The sequence below is a fragment of the Xenopus laevis genome, chromosome 3S (genome assembly GCF_017654675.1).
Source record: "Xenopus laevis strain J_2021 chromosome 3S, Xenopus_laevis_v10.1, whole genome shotgun sequence".
Classification (NCBI taxonomy): domain Eukaryota; kingdom Metazoa; phylum Chordata; class Amphibia; order Anura; family Pipidae; genus Xenopus; species Xenopus laevis.
Genome location: NC_054376.1, coordinates 85735599 through 85757996, shown reverse-complemented (window position 1 = coordinate 85757996; position 22398 = coordinate 85735599). Strand labels below are relative to the sequence as shown.

The window sequence follows — 22398 nt, the reverse complement described above, 5'->3', positions numbered from 1 at the left end:
GTTACAAGGAATTGCTTGGTGGGTAGTTTTTATTGATTTTATTGACTAAGGCTGGTTAGGCAAAAGAGTGCAGGTTAACTGGAGTATGGTACCGAAAACATAAAGACTTTGTAAATCTGTTCTTTTTGTCAAAAACAGAACCTGTTTTCTTAGATAGATTTCTAAGCTATATCTCAAATGGCTTGAGGCATCTTTACTGTTGGGGTTGACAAAGTGTCTTAGGGGCAGATTTATTATGTAGTGTAAAAACTGTTGGAATAATTTGCCAGGCATCGTTGTGTAAAAATGTTGCAATTTATTTAATGCGCTTTTTTTTTGAGCAACTTTTGCCGGAACTTACAAAGATCTGAAGCAGAGTAGAATAATGCCAGAAAATCTGGTGTTTGCATGGCATAAAATAAATGCACCTTGATAAATTTGCTATTTATTTTACACAGCTTTTTGCACCATGTTTTCGTCAGATTTCAATTTAAACAGCATAATAAATAGGCCCCTAATTGTAAGTCAACAAGCTTTAAAGAACACTGAGTAGCTTTCTGTGTAAGCTCATTAAAAGAGAAAATCTCTTCAGAAATGAGCTCAATAAGATCCCCTATGGTCTGGAAATTTGTGTCTGTCCATCTATTAAGAATATATGGATTTGTCCCAGGTTGGAAACAGCTTACAGGACTCACCAGCAATGCATCATTAGTTTATGTGTGTTATATAATTACTTTAAAAAAAAAAATAAGCAATTTCTCTTCCCCATGATTTAAACAGCCTAGAAAATCATAGTGTAATATTAACCTTAATTGAGTTTTTGGAAAACCCTAATGCAATATTAACCGTAATTGCCTCCAATGCTACATTTTGCAGGCCATACTAGGTGAGACTTGATTACTGAGCTTCTGTCAATGATTGAGCCTCATCAGTTTTATACCCTTAAATAATACTATAGCGTCTTCTGTATATGCTAACAATACCAGTAATAATTAATCTGAATAGTATGTGCAGAGACAGAAGGTGGACATGTGGCTGAATTATATTGATACCTTGGTACCTATTTGGTAGATTCCTTAAGAAAACTTTTTCCTACTTTATGAATCTATAATTGATTCAATGTAATAATGTGCTTGAGTCATTGGCTCACTGATATAAATTGATAAGTTGGGAAGGCTATCATTGTTGCATTTTGCAATTTAGTTTTGAAGTCAAAGATAAAGCAGGCTTTAATTGAACTTTCATCTTATCATGGTACAACAAGACACTAGGGGGCAAATTTACTAAGCTCGAGTGAATAATTCGAATGCAAAAAATATTAGAATTTCGAAGTAATTATTTGGGTACTTTGACCATCGAATTGGTCAAATCCAATCGAATGAGTTGAACGATTCAAAGTAAAAATCGTTCAACTATTCGACCGTTCGATAATCAAAGTACTGTCTCTTTAAAAAAAACTTCGACTTCATACTTAGCCAGATTAAAGCTACCGAAGTGCAATGTTAGCCTATGGGGACCTTCCAGAGCACTTTTCTAAGTTTTTTCTGATCGAATAAAAATCATTCGATCGATCGCTTAAAATCGTTCGAATCGTTCGATCAAAGCTTTTGCGCTAAAATCCTTTGAATTCGAATTCGAAGGATGTTACTTCGAAGGTCGAATTCGAGGGTTTTTTAACTCTCGAAATTCAACCCTTGATAAATCTGCCCCTAGATGATGTTAAATGGTTTCGATAAAATCTATTATTAAAATGATTGTTTTAAGTATTGTGATTTATCTGTTGGTGTTTTTGAATGTAATTTGGTCAGCAAGTTATGCTGGTTTTAGTGAAAATGCTGTTTATGTGAATACTGTGTTTTTTACCATAGACTGATGCTTTGCAAAAAACAGGGAACTGCGACACCACTTGCTTAACCATTACAAATCTATAAAAAGTATACATACTATATCAATTTGTCATAATGTGTTTGCTTTGAGTTTGATTAAGAGTTCAGTAGCAGAGACTCTAACACAGGGTTGTCCAACCTGCGGCCCAAGAGCCGCATGCGGCACAGGATGGATATAAATGTGGCCCAGCTTGAAACGCTCAGTTCCCAAGGAAATGTCATAATAATATAATAATAAGTCTATTTAATATCCAGGTGTCCCATATTCTAGTGTATAGCTCCATCTGGTTTTGCAGTACTTTTCTGTGTATTTTCTTTACTTCTACAAATCAAAAGTGTTTGTGTATTTCATGTGTGGCCCCAGACAATTTTTCATTTTCCAATGTGGCCCAGGGAAGCCAAAAGGTTGGACACCCCTGCTCTAACACTTCTCTTTGCTCTGCTGCAAATTGCAATTGAAGATTAATTCATGTGCAAAGTAAGTTGATACCTGATATATATTTTTCATCCAGTAGTAGCCATAGTTCCACTAGTTAAAAAATATCTAGGGATATTAAATTGGACCCACAATTTCTATTAATGCTGATAGGTTCTTAGCATATTTCTGTTCTGAAAAAAAAGGCATTCATTTATCATCATATCAAATTCTAAATAATTAAAACAAGGATAATTGCACTTTATTGTAAAGTATGCTTTCTTTTTATCTGGTACATTCATGTAAATTAATGTAATGCACCACAGGTATTAATTTCAGAAAGTGATTGAGGGGTTCGAAATTTCTGAGGTACATGTATCAGGATTTCATGCATTTTGTTAAGAAATTAAATGTCTTTTTAAAATCTTTATGGGTAAATTGGATTGCAGTTACAACCATTTAAAAGGTTAAAACTATAAGAGAAAATAGGAAATTGGATGGAAAGAACAGAGGAGGAACAGACTTTGATCAATTTCGAAGTCATTTTATTGACATGATTTTAAGAATACAACATTTGTTCTGCAGGCTCCTGTTTAGAAACTCATCCAGTCCAGACAATCAATGGAAATCAGTTGAAACACACATAGGGTGATCATCTGCTTCCTTTATCAAGATCTTGTTCACTTGTCTTGACCTTTGAGCTACCTTGTTTTTTTATTTAGTTTTTTTTAGCTCTAAAATAGATTTTGATGATGTTCATTACATGTTTGTGTTGTAAAGCCTTATACCATTACTCCTCATGATTCAAAAATATTGAGTGAAACAGCAAAACCAGCACATACAGGGTATAGAGCTTTTAGAATCTAGAAAACTCTGCAGTATACCAACTGCAAAGAAAAGGAGTCCTTGAGGCTGTATAACAAAGGAAACATTGTAGAATCAATGCAAGCAGCTCTGTCTGTTGACAATACTATACTGGAAAATAAGAGTCTGTATATTTTCACATTCTCATATAGATGCAAACTCATTCATAACATCTTGTATTGCCATATAAATTGCCTGTAGATAGATCTCCAAGTCATCACAGCTTTCTTCTCGGTTATTGCAAACTGAGCACAATCTGCCAATAATTTCTATGAATCTTCTTGTAATTTGGCATATTAGGAGTATACGGCATGCTTGGATAAGTAAAAACAATAATAGATATATCAATGAACAAATACCACTTATAGAAGGACAAGACAGACATGGATATATTTCTGCTTGGGTTTAGAGAAGTGGCCTTAGAGATATTAACTGTAGTGGTATGCTTTTCAATTTAGAGTAGAGATGTCATTCAGCAGTAATTATTAACTAAAACAATGTCCAGATATGATTGTCCTTTAGAAATAAGATGTATTTTTAGGTTTAGCATCTTGATTACTATGGCTAAAAGATTTAAAAGATTTGAACTCATTGAGAACAGTAAAATGAAATGCTGATTAATTGGATTTGCTGATGTTGGTATATTGTTCAATGATAAGTACATCATCAGCTGTTGTCAGAAACAATGACCTACCTCACATCACACAAATCGTATAGAAAGAAAAGAAAGAGAAAAAGGAAAAGGAAAAAGAAAAAAAGGGGAGGGACAGAAGGGAAAAAACAAAGGAAAAAAACATATTAGGATGCTATCAGTTCAGGTTTTATTAACTGTTACATCTATGTAGTGGCAGAGATTGGTAAAATGTATACAAGTTCCTATTAAGTCAAGATTGTGCTCTGTACAGATTAATTATTTCATATGCTTCTGTATGACATCCAAGGATTCCAGGTTTTATTATATTGTTTCTGTTGCCCTGTGCAGCAGCTTGTGAGTTTCTCCAGGATAAGGACATTGTCCAGCTTAGTTTTCACTAACTGTATATCTAGAGTGGGCACTTACCATGCATTTGCAATTGTTTGCTTAGCAGCTAAGAGAATATGTAATGTAATATGTATGTAATATATATATGTAATATGTAATATAATATATGTATGTATGTAATATGTTGCCTCGTATATTTATTCCCTCCAGACACTCCCTTATTTAAAAGAGCCTCTGCCGGGTTCTTTCTTAATAAAAGACTAGTGACATTGGAGATGAGAGCATAAATGCATATCCAGAATTTTGAAACTTTTGGGCACTCCATATGCTGTATGTAGAAAATAACCTAGTTGTCCACAATTCCTGAAGCAAAGGGATGATGAAGATGGGTACCATTTTGCTAGTGTTGTTGGGACCAAGTACTATTAATATAGCAATTTCTGGGAGGTTTCCTGTATAGAAATGTTCATGGAGCAGCAAACTCTATAATAATATCCCTCCAAGTATCACAGTCGCAACAGACCCGTAGATCCCTTTCCCAGCCCTAAACAAAATTTAGGTCCTTTATATCGAAAGTGTCCGTTTTTCTGAATGTACCCGATGGCACATCAGTTCAAATGGAGTTGGATGTGGGAAAGTGCTCTCCTTCCACAATGCTTTTATGTAATGTCATAAGTATCGAAATATTTCCTGCTAAAGCATTTTCTACTGGTCTCGAAGTTGTTGTTCTGAAAGCAGAGATGTCTGTTTCGTGAGAGAATCGATTATAATTAAGCTGTTTTGTTCCCACCATGAAAAGTTCCCATGCAAAGCCTCGGGATAAAGTCTGGGTTAGATAGCTTGTTTAGATGGAGAAACTAGTTTATAAGCCCAAATCTCCGCTATAACTTGAGGGAATGGGTTATAATTGGCTTTGTTTGTCCTTGTGATAATAAACATTTGGATCATATTATATTTTGTATATGTCCAGTGTTCATAACATCCTGTATTTTAAGGCACATTAAAGAAATTGCTTGCAAAGGCATTTATGCCTAATATACATGGCATGTGCCTAGATCTTTGTAATATTCATGCAAACTTCACAGATTTGGCTAAGAAGATCTGAAATAGAATACAAAGTCCACAGATGAAGGTGATTTAAGATGTAACAGTACACGTGGTTGGTCTCTGTTTCATCATAATTCATAATTATTACATTTATTATCCATAATGCTTCATACCTGGGGTTTTCCGGGTACTTTCTATAATATTGAACACCAGGTTCACTAAAAATATTTAGATGCGACAACAAAAATCCAATGGGATTGTTTTTCCATCTACATGGGTTTGTATTATCTAGGTTAATATTAGATAAAAAGTACTGCCTTGTTATTTCTAGGGATGCACTGAATCCTGGATTTGGTTCAGTATTTAGCCAGGGTTCTGCCTTTTTCATCAGGATTCAGATATGGCTGAATCCTTGTACTTGGCCACACCAAATCCCTATACTTAAAATAAAGTGACTTTTTGTCATAAAACAAGTAAGTATTTTTTTTAACTACATGCTGCATGCACATTTCTCTTTATTCCATACTTCCCTTAATTTGCATATGCATATGCATATGATTTGGTGTTCAGCTTTCACAAAAGATTTGGGGCTTTGGCCGAATCCCAAACTAGAGGAGAAATACAAACGGATACATCCAGGAGGCACAGCTTGAGCATTTAAGGGGTGGCACACAGGTGGGACATACACACCATTCAGTTGCTTGAGACTCAAATAGTACCTGTAGTGCCTATAGGCAAAACAGCAAAGGGTGTCTTGTACTTACAAGTCTGGTGCTAAGTCCTTGAATCATACACTTCATGCACTAAAGTAGCACCTACTGGCAAATTAATGCATGGCACTAGTATAGTAAGACACAGGTGCAAACACTTGTCATTTACTTAAGCAGCTACATGCATCCCCCACCCGTTTTTTTGTACTGCGCACTGAGAGGTCCTAAATGAACCCTTTTATGTACAGTATTTTTAAAGCCACAATTCTAACCTTTAGTAAAAGAGCCCTTTTATTTGTTCATCCTTCATATTTATGTATGCAGCAAAGAATGTTATAACAAACAAAGAGACTTAACAATATATTAACAAACAAAGGTTTCAAAGTAAAACAGGAAAATAAGAAGGAACTATTTGCATGAGCTTGTAATCTAATTTCCTGTTATTGAGATGTCAATATTGTTTAACTTCACATAACGTGATGATGCATGAAAATTGCAGAAACAGTGGAGAGAATGGACAAATAGGAGATCTCCATTTAGCTTTATAAAGCAACAAAATAAATTGAATGTAAAGACTTGAAAGCAGCAGTGTTTTAGTACATCAGAACTTAGGCAGTTGCCTGTGAAATTGTCTGACAAATTGTAAAGAGAATTATATATTTTGATACATTTACAAATATGTGTTCTAGTAAATAAATAATTTAAAATGTAGGATAAGAAAGTAATCAGACTACCATGCCCAAGGAGCTGCCTGCAGGCAGGAAGATAAATGAACGTGGGCTGTAGCACTAGTGGGAATAGACTAGCGGCCATAGCACAACATTTTCATTTCCCAAGCGAAAATATGAAAATAAAATGGTGTAAGTTTACAAAGATTATATCCTATGGGAATCACTGGATTTATGGTCCATGTAAGCAGCTATCCTATCCACCCTAAAATATGGAGGTTTGCATTTTCCGGCAATCACTGTTCATGTGTGCCTTAGGCACTCAGGATTTCAATATCTCTAATGAGATCTCTAATTTTTTTATGATTCCTGATATTGCAATGCTTTTTCTTTAGAGATAACTGTAAAACAAGCAAAATAAATGCTGCATTTACATAGTAACATAGTAACATAGTAAGTAAGGTTGAAAAAAGACACATGTCCATCGAGTTCAACTTTTTTTTTCCTACTAACTACCTATCTGCCAGTTGATCCAAGGGAAGGCAAAAAACCCATCTGAAGCCTCTCCAATTTGCCTTAGAGGGGGAAAAATTCCTTCCTGACTCCAAAATGGCAATCGGACTAGTCCCTGGATCAACTTGGACTATGAGCTATTTCCCATAACCCTGTATTCCCTCACTTGCTAAAAAGCCATCCAACCCCTTCTTAAAGCTATCTAATGTATCAGCCTGTACAACTGATATCAGGGAGAGAATTCCACATCTTCACAGCTCTCACTGTAAAAAACCCCTTCCGAATATTTAGGCGGAACCTCTTTTCTTCTAATCGGAATGGGTGACCTTGTGTCAGCTGGAAAGACCTACTGGTAAATAAAGCATTAGAGAGATTATTATATGATCCCCTTATATATTTATACATAGTCATCATATCACCCCTTTTGCTCTAGGTTTAAAGAAAACATTCCCGTTGTAGGGTTACCATTGGTGGTATATTGTTTTTCAAGCCAAGTCAACAAGGAGGCCTAGTTCAGAAACTTTGCTAACCCTCATTGACCTAAATCTCTGAATCTTCACCATTTTGATTATTGAAGAAATAATCCAGCACACTGTGCAAAATGTTAGTTCTAGTTATATATTTAATTTCTTCTTTTCAATTTCAGTAAACAAAAGCTGATTACACTTTGAATTAAACCTCTTGCCTGGAGCAACTTTCAGATTGTTTTCCTTTCTAGTGATTGAAGCAAGCTATATCTAAATTTGCTTTGAAGACTGACCTTTTGCATCACCTTTCCAAATCATTTGTTACATTAAAAAATGTGTTTCTATTCCACTAGTTTTTGCAAACTTTTATTATTGTTGGTTTCTGTTTTATCATTCACTGGTGTTTTCATAAGCAGCAAATAGTCTGCTGCATGTTTGGATTTGCATTGAACCAATCTGTTTGTCTTCTTTGCATCTTTAGTTCCTTCTATATAAAAGAACAAATTCTGACATTTGTAAGCACATTTTGACTTTTGTCTAGAATGTGATGTTATGCTGGCAAAAGGAAATTGTATATATTACTGTGCTGTCACCCTGTCCTTTGCTGAGGGGCAAATGGTTATTCATATACTTGCATGTAGGCATCTAAAAACAAGTAAAATAGAAGCAAGGTATATTACCACTAGAACACCTTTGATGTAACATTATAAGGAGGATTCACTTTTTCCCTTAAATTAAGTCACTGTACATCTGCATCTGTGATCTTTGCAATGGCCATCTATGGGAAAGTTAACTCATATGAGAATATTTCCTATACTATATGTATTTTTTGTACATAAAGCAATTGACAGCAATAAGAGTTAAAAGTAGTAAATCTCCCCCAAGTTTTATGATACAAACTGAGAAAAACACAGAGAATTTCCTTAATAGCCTGAATGTAGGCTTGGTCATTTAGTTTTGCCAAAAATTAGCCGCCGGTGAAAAGTCGTCGACACCCATTATAGTCTGTGGGCATCGAATGCATAGCAAATGTTGCTGTGACCAGAACAGGACAAGCAAAGCACAAAGAAAAGTATAACAGTGAGAGGTGTACATCGTCTTTATAGATGTAAGGAAATGTTATCATGGAAAACATGATTTGTCCCTTTTATTTGACAATAATAGTTGAGCTAACAGCTAACTATGAAATAGCCTGTTATTTAAACTTAACAACATGACCATAAAAATACCGGAGGCTGAAAAAAGACACGTGTTAATCGATTTCAACCTTTTCTTAAATGTTATATATATAATATGTGCATTGATCCATACAAAGACAAAATACTGGAACACTGCTGTTGTTTTAATATAAACAAAGGTAAATCAAAATAGTAATCAATTTGTTCTGCAAGTCTGCATTACTTGTATATAAGATGTCATTGAAAGGTCATTTAGATAAACAATTGAGCTAAAAGTAAATGGGCAACCCTTCTTTTTTATTGGAATTGGATATTTAATCCACAGCCATTATTACTGGCATAGGTATTACTATATCATAAATATGACTTCCCACTTTGTGGAAACAGCAATTTTGTAATTCCATGTACAAAGTAAGGTTGATACAGGATTGTGTTGCAGAGATAGGATGGAGGAATGTGACTGGCCTGTATAGAGCTCTGACCACAACCCAATGGGATATCTATGGAATGAACTGTAGCACTGAGTGAGCCGTGAAGGGACAACTTTAGTGCCCAGACTCTAATGTATGAAAGGTACAAAGCCCACCAGCAATGTTTCAGCATATAGTAGAAACCTTCCAATAACAGTTGAACATAAAGACTGTTTTAGCAGCAAAGAGTAATATTGATACATTTACTGCATGTTTTCATTATATGTATGTAAATAAAGAATGTATAGTAGTTGCTCATAAAATGGTTTTTAAAAAGGTCTTAGGAACAGACCAATGAATAAAACTATGGGTTTTTATACAATTCCTTAAATGTCCCTTGTATGCACCTTCATTTTTGTATATATATATATATATATATATATATATATATATATATATATATATATATACACCCCCGTTGCCCGTTGTAGAAGTAGCACTCACAGGGCTTATGAAGACAGATATTAGTTTATTGTAACTAACATTTTGGCTGTTGCCCCAGCCTTTCCCTAAGTTTTTGAAAGGCTGGGGCAACTGCCGAAACATTAGTGTGTTATTTACAATAAACTAATATTTGTCTTCATAAGCCCTGCAAGTTCTACAACATGGTATATGAGAATTGGAAAGTGGTGTGCATCCAGGCTCAGTTGAACATGTAATCATGAGTGATGACATCATTGAAATTAAATTACATTAATTACATACATACATAAAACATGGAGTTACATACATCACATATTTTTAGAGCGCCAATATATTGCGCAGTGCTGTAAAATAAACTTGTTTATACAAAGAAATCACATGAATTACATACATAGACCATACAGAATTACATACATAACAACCAGTACTGGTACAAAAGGGGAGGAAGGCCCTGTGCAAAATAATTAGAAACTAAAAGGACAAGGTAATGAGACACATGATGTAGGGATGGGCAAGATAAGAAATAAGCAAGGTGAGTGATGCAACATATGGCATTGCATGTGGTATCTAAAAATAGTGAGGGTAGGCTTCTTTAAAATGTGTGTTTTAAGAGATTTTTTGAAAGCAGAAAAGTTGGGAGAAAGTCACAAAGAAAAACATTGTGAAGCATGAAAGTGCAAAGAGGAGAAACACAGAAAAAAACATTTTGAAGTGTGAAGTAACAAACACATCAGTGTTTTCTTGTTATCCCAGCTGGTACAATGTTGATTGAAGGGAGTCCAGTTCCTTGAGCCTTGTCAATTCCTTGTCCAACTGCTTTGTTTAACTGCCATTTCTAAGCACTTGTGAAATATTAGCTCTTAGGAAATGACACTAGTGCCATCCCTATACTGGGTCTGAATTCATATGCAGCTGATTGAGAAAACCAAAGCCTAATTGACTAATTAATCGGATAACCAGCGATCAAAGGTCAGAGTGTTACAAATACCAGAACCAAGTTTTGGGGCTATAAAAATATCTCTTGCTCACTGAGGAATGGACACAGATGTGAGTTTGATATATTTATCAAAAGCACTAAATCAGAGTAGGCCTAATAGACAAAGTTATTGGGGTTAACAGATACAAGCAATGAGTTAAACAGAATTACCAGAATATAAGCAGGAACTAGCTAGTTTTCCTAATACTATGTTGTTGACATTTCTGTGTATCATTAATCTGTATCATTTATTTGTGTATGATTATCCTGTAAACATAAATAAAACAGAATTGTTCTAGTGCTTTTGATTAACATGTGTCAATTATACATATGTCACTGATATACGGTACTGCACTGAAATTCCTGAGGTCATTGAATGGCTAGATGAGTTGTAAGAGCACAATAGTTATTGCAATTTGCACACTATGCATGTTGAGATTATGAATTTTAGTTATAAACGACTGCACCGCAAGTAACCCAACTACATTTTTTGTTTGCCAGAATCATCTATAAGAAACAAGAGGTTGTCTCCAAAGGAGCTTACTGTGATAACAAGACTGCTTTAAGGTAATACAGATGCCTTAGTTGACTGGCATTGATATGTATGTTATTTTATTCTAATGTAATAAGGCAACACACCAGAAGAACTTTCCAAACTACTTCTATATGCTCTTTAGAAATAAAAATAGAACATAATTTAATAGTAATCATAATTTTTTTTTAAAAAAAAAAGCATTGTAAATCACCTACATATCTTCTGCAGATATAAAGTGAACCAAAGCTAAGGTGAACTTCTGACTCTTGAGGTTGGATTGGATTTTTTAGGCTTATTCTCTTTGAGACTTTAAGTAGATCTGCTTTACCTCTGAATAATTCCCTTTGAAAGCTATTAGCCTTGACAGCTATGGAGTCATTAGAGGTGAAATCCACAAGATCTATTTAGCTCCTCTGATCCAACAAGGTCGTAATCACTTTGTATAACAAAGACCATAAATCTATCACACCACGGCAGCATGATAAATTTGATATATTTTAAACAATCTTGAATTGTGTTTGTATATTTGTAATATGTTCTAGTATTTTAGTAAACAAATGTGAAACATTATGAAGTATTTAAATGTGTAATTGAGTGGTAAAGGCAGCACAGAAATAAACTCCTGCAAATCATTGGGCCTCTTGGTAAATACGTTATAAGTATCCCTATAATAAAACAGTGTGTGTTTTATTTATTTTTTACAGCAGATTACAAAGTCCCAGCAGCTCTGCATAAACTTTAATAGCATTGTAATAATGACCAATGTGCAGCCAGAGGCATATTATAAAAAAAAAAAAATATATATATTTTTTGCTGGCCCTGCAACTTAAAGTGTGATCTGTGGAAACTTTGGAAATAATAGGGCTAATTTATAACACAGTAGACACAGTCTTAGAGGTATTTGCCATTGAACCCTACCAGTCTGTTCTTAAGAACTACATGCAGCTAAGCTTATTGGCACAGAGGAACCCTGGAGCTACTGCCACTCTGGAGGTGGCATTTATTCCAGGATCCCCACTGTAGGCTAAATTAATATGCACAGCAGAATTTTGCCTAGAGAATAGCTTAACGGTTGTCATGTTAACACAGAGCAACAGAAATTAAGCAATCGCAATTGCAGGTGTTTTAATGCATTTGCTTTCATTGTGTTACTAGCAACTAACTGAACAAAGCTAATCATTGATTGGTTGGCACGAGTTACTGCCCTGGAACAAATTTGGCCACTGTTTGTAAATGAGCCCTTCAGACTTATGCTTTAAACCACATCTTTGTTTATGCTTCAGTTTTATTATATCCTAAGTTCTCCTACTGACTTTGATCTTCCTTGGACCAACCACTTAAACTCCTTATAGAATGATCATGCATTTTTATTAATATAATTAGTACAGCAAGATTAGATGATACAACTTGCAGAGTTTGCAACGGGCCTGGAAACCAATCACAACCAATCAAATGTTTGAACAGGTGACAGTATATGCTACCTGCTGATTGCTATGGTTTACCAATCCTGGTGCAAACAATCTCCACTTACCATTACCAGATATTTAAATGACTTTGCAAAAGGGGTGACTGAGATACAGAAGGAAACAAAAATGAAAAACTAAAAATATAGGTTCTGCCAAGCACATATTTACGAATACGAGTAATAGCATCCATATTGTTTACTGCAACTAATGTATCTTCTTAGCTCTAATAAAGAACAAAACTAGACAAAGATAATCAATGTATACAGTAAGCTGGGCGCTACTATTTTACTGGCACTTAAAGGAACATTAGTATTTGTACGCACTACAGGTTGGCCAAATTTTCCTTTATTATACCATGCTTAATAATTCAGTCACTTGGGCTTCGTCATGGATTAGGTAGTTTGTTTTCCTCTGATGGTGGTTTAGAGATTAGTTTGACACCAAGTTCATTTCTTTTAAAATGAATATAATTAAACTTAACTGCTCATGGAAGATAATTTCACATTAATTAGAACAAGGATTGACAAGCATATTAAATCAGGCAGATTATACATTTTTTGCATATAAATTATACTATTATGTAAAGGAGTTGTTTCTTTACAATTATTATCAAAACATTTTGAACAGAAGACATTTACACGCTTCACAAGTTCTTTTTTTATGATCAAAGCTGTGGTTCTTATTACCTTTTGTCCACCTAGCTGTTGCAAATTGTGTTTCATAAATGTATAAACATACAAGGTGACATAAAGTATGTAAGTGCCTTAAGATTAAAGAGAGATACAATTAGAATGCAAGGCTGTTGCTTAAAGAAGGGAAAATGTAGGATTAATAAAGTTACAGTGTATTACAGGGAGAAATCTTGTAAGAGGCATACTTTATGTTGACTGATAGATAACATTACAAAACTAAATGTTTTTTCTCTGTGTCTCTCTTTACCAACACAAATATAATGGCAATGTCTAATGCATTAATCACTTTGACCAAAGAGAGATTGAAGTATCGGGAGAAGTATAGGGAGAATAACTTCAAATTGAGTGGCAAGCATAGTAACCAACTTTATGCAGGGTTGATCAATCACACACAGTTTGCGAAGATCAATACAGTTACCTTATTATTATCATCAATAACTGCAATAATAATAACAATTAAAGCACACTAACATATTCTGCAGCTCTGTACAAATCTGTAAAAATCCTATCAAAATTAATAAGGCTTCCCAGATGAGCGCAGTAGAGGACGGGGAAGTTTGACTGTGTTAAGGCAGGCTAGAGGGAGTTAAAGGTTAAATAGTTTGAGAAGAGTAGCAAGGGGGAAGGGTTACCATGCAGGCAGAAGGAAGCGTTGAACCAGAACTCCCCAGTCTGTGCTTGGAACAGCATCCTGCCCTCCCGCCCTTGTTTTAGCTGTGGCCGGGCTTTGCAGTTGTTTTGGTTTTGATAGTAGAAGAGTTTCCCTGCTGTTGAAGCTGAGGAAGGGAAGCGGAAGGGCAGGGGAGGGTGGTTACGGCAAATGACAGATGGAGGGAGGAGAGAGTGATAGAGGGAAGGGGGGAGAGTGATAGCGGGGAGAGGAGGAGAGAGAAGGGAGACGAGAGCAGCAGCAGAGTGAAACCAGACTAGGGGTAGACAGAAGACCTTTGAACAGGTACCTGTCCATAGTCCCCACATATTTGCTCCGTAGGCAAGGGCCTCTTCTGCCTTCCCCTAGTTCCTGCCCTGGTCTTCAGTCTCCTGCTTAAACAAATGCCTACGTATTCATTTTAAGATCCAAATATAAAAAATTTATCTGAATAAATGGCTTGAATCGAATTAGAATATGAAAGCCTTATTCACGCTGATTTTTTTTTTGTGTGTTTACAAGCGAAAAAAGCTTTAAAAAAACTCAAAGGAACTAAGTATTTAAAAATGCTCTTGATTTCTACATGACCTTGGCAGCTTATAGATGACGTACTTTTACATTTGGACTTTTGTGCCATACTAGAAGGGAAGGAAGGGAGAGCAATGAGAGGGAAGGGGAAGGGCAGGGGAGGGAGGTAACGGCAAATGAGGGAGGAGAGCTTGAAAGAGGGGAATCCTGTGTGCGCACCAGAATGGGGGACCTGATGTCCATCCCCATGCACTGGTTACACAATTAAATGGTGAAGAGAATGAGAGAATGTGTGGAAAGCAGTGACATCTAGGAAGTGCTGAATGGAAAGTGGAAGTAATTGTCTGCCCCGCCTCCTTGCATAAGGCATAGAGGAGGGGCAGACAATATTTGATTGATAGCTGAGATTTTTCAATGCGCTTACTACAGCTATGAATGCTTTAATAAAAAATAGAAATTGGATTTCATGCTTAATTTGAAAACGACTTTGGTTATACAGATTTTTGTTTCTGGGTGACAGGTCCACTTTAAGGAGAATTAAAGCTTAACTAAAGAAATAAGCTTGAAATGATGTTCAATATGTTTTGGCCTTCTGTACCAGCCCAAGGCTCCCACCGCCCTTTAGCAGTCATCTATGAATCATTTCTGATATTGAGATGCTGAAACTTTAGGTTGCCGAAATAAGTGCAGTATATAAAATATGACATTTTTAGTAATATTAATTTTTAGGGTTTATTTCTCCTTTAACAATTTGAACATGCTTTTTGCCATCATGATTCGTTTAAGGCTGTTTGACGCTAATTTTTTTCAATAATCAGATAAATTCGAGTTGTCAAGGAGACAATTCAATAAAGTCCAGTTTTCCGGGTGACAAATAAAAAAAGTGGCATGACTTTGTCACAACTTTTTACCACTCCAACTTTTTCCCACTCCAACTTTTTTGATCAGATTTATTGGTTAAATAAAGGGGATCCAGGTTTGCAAATTTGCCCAGATTTTTTTTATTATGGTGAGAAAAAGTTGAGTTTTAGTAAAAACCACCCCTAAAGTCCAAACTGATTAAAAATAGCCCAATAGGATCAGTGTAACTCCTATTGACTTCTATAGGACCACAAAAGCTTTTACTTGGCATAGTTTTGTGTTCGTGGTTTTTACACTTAAATCTCAAATGTTTAGAGTTTTACAGAAATAACACTGGAATTTTTATAGAAAAGGTACAATTTATGAAAAAAAGTTAGTAAATCAGTTCAGTGCCAAAATCCACTGTTGGTGTCTACTGATGGACTGATCCCATGCCTGCCAGCATATGCAGCTGTAAGGAATAATGTAGGGGGTGCTATGGAGGCAGATGAGAAAAGGGTAAGACTTTCTTTCAGGGACTGGCTGTGCCCACAAGGAACTGAATGGCAGGACAGGAACAGGGAGACAAGGACGTAGAGTCAGAACTGGACCGGATGAAGATTGGGAGCAGACTGGAAGGATAGGACCGGAAAGCGTGGGCGTAGATCAGATCAGACTGGGGATTGAATAACAGGAGGATTGGATAGCCGGAGGACTGTATCGCAAGAGGACTGGATAGTAGGAAAAGAAAAGATAAGGGTCAGTCTTGGTAGACAGGATTCAGACAGGAAAAGGAAAGAAAGGACAAGGTGCAAAGTAAGGTCAAGACAAGGTCAGGATTGGAGGGAGGAGGGAGGAGCAGAGCAAGATTCAGAATAGCGAGTAAGACAAGCCAGGGCAAGGTCAAGAAAAGGTTAAATGCAAGGCAAGATAAAGGCCAAAACAGGACTGGAACTGGAGTAGAAACAGGCAAGGCAAGGTTTAAACCAAGACAGGATAAGAGCAAGGCAAGGTTTAGGGTAAGGCAGGGCAAGGCAGAGAAGGGTTCAGGCAAGACAAGACAGAAAAGGAAGCTGGCTAGAACAGGCACCTTAGCTAGGGACGATGCCACATTGCTATTTTAGGTAATGCTCAGGCAAGGAGTGTGAGGTGGGCTGGCCTTAAATAGGGCAGAGTCAGCCCTTATTGGCTGACTCCAAACCACCAATCAGGCTGCTGCTGGGCTAAAGCTGCAAAGGCCAGGTAATAGATAGTGAGCAACCATGCAGGCTGCTCACCTGGCCCAATGGTTAAGGCACAGAGTCAGAAACCCAAAGGTCCCTGGCTCGAATACCAGCAGAGTCTGACAGCAGCAATGATTTGTCTGTCATTTGCCTTAGAGATAGGCATTTATGACCTATTCCATACACCCTGATAAATGAGACTATAAGTATTTTTAAATAAAAAATATGAAATCTCTTTCATTTAGTTTTGCTCCTCAATAAGTTGAAAAAATTGCACAGCATGCATTGAAAAAATGTAACTCACCATCTGGTAATAACAAGAGAATTGCTTTCTTAGCTGAAAAGCAGCTGATGGCAATTTAACACACTGGGTATTGAGCTGGTCTGAGTATTGTTACTGTTCAGACATATAACTGCTTTAAGAACGAAAAAACAAGGCATTTAATTTTGTAATCCCCATAACTGCAGGTCATGTAACACATGTTCTGCAAAAGTAATTTGATTGTTACTTTTCTCCGGGCCCACAAATCTTCTTTTCCGATGCAAAAGGAGAAATTAATCGTAGCGTAGCTGCATATGAGGCACTCTACTTCAATTTAATACAAGAACAGAAAAACAGTTTTTCTTAATACTATCCTTTTTTGGCTGTAATTAAAGATTTTTCCTTACATGGCCCAACGTTGTATGTATTATTTGCTATACTTCAATATGGGGGGGTTTGTGGATGCACACCTAAGGCCAATTTCAAAAAGTATAATTTCAAAAAGTATAAAGCCCTGTCTAAGTAATTCAAGTAAATATGCCAGTGCATGTAATTTTGAAACAGGGTTTTTTTGTTACAAAGTTATGATCATAATATTGATAAGCCACCATACCACGTCAAGGTAAAACCCCACATGGTGGTCCCTAACTTATTTATCTTTAATCATAGTAAACAAGGTACATTACCTCTCTGTAGTAACAATTCTTTGTGTAAACATCTCCTGTGCCTTGGTTTCAACTCTGTGCTAGATCCTCCCCCGCCAACTGCTGAGCGGCTTTTAAGAGGGAGGGACTGCCTTAACCAACGCCCATTTTAGAAAAGTAGAAGTCAGGTGTTGTAATTAAAATCAAGGTAGAGTGATATGTGCAGTTGCACAATAGTGTGTATACATGTGTAAGTGAAATGTGAAGGTATGTATGATAGTGGTAAGGGAAAGTGTATGTGTATTTGGGGGTATATGTGTAAGAAAGCATAGAATAAAAGAATGTAAAGAAGAAATAAATAAGAGACATAATAAGTGTATGTGTACATAGAGTAGTGTCTAATGGGACGTTGGTTTTTTCACGGCTAGACCCTCCCATGCCGCCAGCACTTATGGCTTTTAAGAGAGAGCGATTGCACAAACCAAGGCACAACAAGTGAGGGGGACCACCAAAAGTATAAAGGGGGGGTATGAGGGTGCAATAACCACATGAGCTTAGCCAAAGCTTCAGGCAAATACATCAATATGGGGGGGTTTGTGGATGCTGGTTTACTATGACTAAAGATAAATAAGTTAGGGACCACCATGTGGGGTTTTACCTTGACGTGGTATGGTGGCTTATCAATATTATGATCATAACTTTGTAACAAAAAAACCCTGTTTCAAAATTAAATGCACTGGCATATTTACTTGAATTACTTAGACAGGGCTTTATACTTTTTGAAATTATACTTTTTGAAATTGGCCTTAGGTGTGCATCCACAAACCCCCCCATATTTATTTGCTATACTGCCTATGTAGCAAAACAATTGACTAGATGGCAGTCTAACTTTGCATGTTTTACATTTACAATTCAGCACAGTTACCACTCGTAATTCTGCAAAATGGGAAAATAATCCACTATGGGTAACAAACAAAAGTAAAAGAACAAACACTTGTCTCCCCAGACACTGGTGCTTGGTGTTACTATTGTTTCTGATACAGTACATGGTGATGGTTGAATTGGCCTGCTGAGTTAATATGTTATGTTAAGACCTGCCAAAATAATAATCATATTTTACTGCCTTCAAATTTTTTATCCAACTTTTTATCCAAGTCAAAGCAACTAAAGTTTTCAGCTACTCTTTCTTGCAATCTATAAACCACGTATCATTTTAGAAATGTCTGTGCCTCCTTCGGGAACCTTTAATTTTGCAGAAGTGGATGGGCTCATGGTATAATTTGTAATCACAAGTATAAATTGGTAATTAGTTAAACAAAAAAGAGAGAAGTAACTACCAATGCCAGAAGCAACAGCTGCACTGAATAATCTCAAATACAAAAACTGCCATTTTAAGTACCAAATCTGTCCCCTGGCTTTTATCATTCACTGTGCTCACACACAAACCAAGGACATGATAGGTTACATCAGCCAATGAATTGACAGAAATTGGCCTTATACTTCTTCCTGCCACACAGTTGGAGCTGCATTATTTCCTCTCATGTGATCTCTGAGGGAGCACACAGACCACCACAAAATGTCATCTTAAAGGAATTGTTCAGTATAAAAACAAAAACTATTTAAGTAGATAGGCTGTGCAAAATTATACATTTTTTCAATATAGCTAGTTAGCCAAAAATATAGGGGGTTATTTACTAAGCCCCAAATGCAAAACTCACAAAAAAAAATTGTGATTTTTTTCTTACAAAATCTGGCTTTTATAAATTCACGAGTTTTTCGGAATTTATTAAACTCCCAATCTGAAATCCCGGCATCTCAGACCTGTCGAGGTTGCAGTCCCAATGATTAATGATTTTATTGATTTGCGCTGGGTCTCGTCCCAAACCCCGAAGTTTTCGGAGGTTTCTGGCAAAAATCTGAGGTTTCGGATGAAAACGAAAATGTGCCAATTTGGATTTTTTAATAGGTCACTTATTATGTTATAAATTATCATTTGGCTAAGAATTTATTCTGAAGGTATTGTTTTCCTTTTATTTTTACTAACATCATGGATTTATAATGCGCTGATATATTCTGCAGTAGTAATGGGCGAATTTGTCCTGTTTTGCTTCATGGAAAAATTCCCAAATTTCCCACTAAATTCGGGAAACGCCAGCATTAAAGTCAATGGGCGTCTGAATAATGTTGACGCGTGACGGTTTTGACGCGAGTGATTTTTCAGGCACTCAAACAAAATTTTTTGACGATGTAGAATTTTTGCCTACGGATTTTCGCTGCAGTTTTACAAATGTATTCAACGGTGGTTGCATGCCATGATCTACAATGTAAGATTGATTAATCATTAGTATATAAGGCCCGTCATCAATATAGTGTGAATCATAACTGGCTTGTACAGTAGTGTCTCATATTTTAGTATTTTTAAATATCTTTTTATTTTAATATCTGTATGTTAAAGATTGCCAAATTGTGCATTTATGTGTACAGGTATGGGACCTGTTATCCAAAATGCCCCGGACCTGGGGCTTTCCGGATAAGAGATCTTTCCATAATTTGGATCTTCATACCATAAGTCTACTAGTAAATGATATAAAAATCATTTAAATAACCCAATATTTAAATAAACCCAATAGTCTAGTTCTGCTTCCAATAAGTATTAATTATATCTTAGTTTGGATCATGTACAAAGTACTGTTTTATTGTTACAGAGAAAAGTAGAATCATTTTTAAATTGCATCATTTTTAAATTTGGATTATTTGGATAAAATGGAGATAGCCTTTTCATAATTCGGAGCTTTATGGATAATGAGTTTCTGGATAACAGATCCCATAGGGTGTGTAACCTGACTTGGATCTTAGGGGTCCGTTTACTAAAGTGCGGTAAATCTGACTTTAAGTTTCCGCATGTTATCGCTGAGAATATTTTTACGCCAGAATATTCGCAGCGACTAAGTTTACTAAACAGCGATGCGCTCAGAAGTCATTGCGATCACTTGCGGTAACTACGTTAAGGAACCAGCTTACGTTAGCGGTAATTTTAGCGAGTTGCGAATTTTCTGGCGAAAAATTACGTCTTGTTTTATGGCGGTTATTATGGCAATTTTTACTGTGACATTTATGGCCAGAAATGCATCTTCAAAACTTATAAACTTTATTGACTGATGATTATACCATCCAACAACATCACCAGAGCAATACCAATCAAACATGTCTGCATCATATAAACCCTTCTGCCAATAGAATCATAGGAAATGATACCAGTCAATCTCTTTGCTTCATAGAAATGCACAGTTTAATGTAGCCAATCCCAATGAAACCAAAAAGTCTAGAGGCTGACGAATCCTTGGACTGTGATGCCACTGCCAATAATACGACTCTGAGCTGAAACTGCTGCTGTTGCACCAGATAGAAGCAGAAGCCAAAACATCCTGTCAGCAATAGCTACAGATCTCTCTCCTGTCAGCAAAGAATGATGGGTAAAAAAAAAACATTATTATGGGATATTTCCTGCCCCTTGAGAATTTTCTGGCAGAAAAAATACTTTTACGCCACTTCATATGTGGCGGTAAAAGTTTGCGAATATTCTGGCGTTAATTTTGTCTTTAGCACATTTCGCTGTTTAGTAAACCATGCGTTAATGTGTACGTAGCGTTATTTTCAGCAAATGCGATAACTGGCGAACAATTATTCTTGCGCAAGGAAATTCGCAAATTTATATTTACCGCAGGTTAGTAAACTGGCGATAACATATTTGGCGAAAATTCTGTCTATATATTGTGCGAATATTTTTAACGCACTTTAGTAAACGGATCCCTTAGTGTTTTCTTCTTAGTGAATTTGTTTTAACAAATCACTACACGTTTGGATTTGTATTCAGCTCTAGGGTTATTTTGTTTTCCAATTAACTAAGATTAATTTTTGAAACCATGAGATGATGGTGCATGCTTAATGCATCTTCTTTCCTCAAGCAGCATTGGTGTAAACAGTAATAGCCCTAGGTTTTTTAGATAGATGATCACTAATTTTGCATGATGTTTTACTCAACATTCAGAATAACATGACTAGGAAAAAAATATTAATTAAATTTTTGTTCATATACTTTTACTCAATCTCCTGCTGAGGTTAGTAGCAGTGCAAACACCTGATAAGGTGGACAGCTGGGAATTGTTTCTTCAGGCTGTAAAGAATATGTTCCGATGTCGGTGTCACAGGGTTTTTTTTGGTTTATTAGTAGTGAGAGGGTTACTAGAATTGGAGCACAGTTTTCTATCTTTTGTTACATAACTTCATCATGGCAGTTTGTACCTTGTGAGGAACACATTATTCAAAAGTTCAGAGAAATTAAGTAGAAAGGGAAAGTCTGAGGTTTATCAATGTGTTCCATTACATTTTATAAGGATCAAACACATAGGATCAATGAAAGCTATTGGGCCAACAGAGCTTCAGTTTATGGTATCCATAAGGATATAGGTGAATGCTATTGAAACTCTCTTTTGGTTTAAGCATTTGTTTCCATGGTTGTGTAAAACTAGTTGTGTCCTGTGGCACCATGCAACACACAAAAGCACACCACACATTGAAAGCACTGAGAACCACCTGTAAGTGGCTTGTTCTATAAATGTGGAAATGGAGAGGCCCATTTATCAAAATTCTCATTTTAGTGGTTTTAGAAACCACAAATAAACACATTTTCTCTAAAACCATGAATGTCATGTAATATATTAAAAGATCCAACTATAAAAAGCATGATCAAAAAAAGCTGAACGGTGTGCTAAAAAATACAAAAACCTCAAATCCCTGAAAGATTACTAGTGAAAAAAAAGCCAAAAACCTCTAAAAGTCTGGATGGCTAAAAAAGTTTAAAAGGTATTGAATTCTATAGGACCTTGACTGATTTTACTTGACAAATTATTGAGTTTTTAATTCTTTGTGCACTTAATACTTATCAAATTGTTAGATTTTTTAAAGAAATTAAAAAAAGAAC

The 22398-nt window shown here is 36.0% G+C and overlaps 1 protein-coding gene across 4 annotated transcripts in view; it reads left to right on the top strand.

Annotated features, from left to right (window-relative positions):
• Positions 1 to 22398, top strand: part of LOC108713136 (synaptotagmin-1) — a 305972-nt gene that overhangs the window by 148728 nt on the left and 134846 nt on the right. For all 4 annotated transcript variants that reach the window (XM_041588587.1, XM_018255925.2, XM_018255926.2 and 1 more), the window contains one exon: positions 11080 to 11145. The gene's annotated coding sequence lies outside the window, so the exon portion shown is untranslated. The remainder of the gene's footprint in view (positions 1 to 11079; positions 11146 to 22398) is intronic.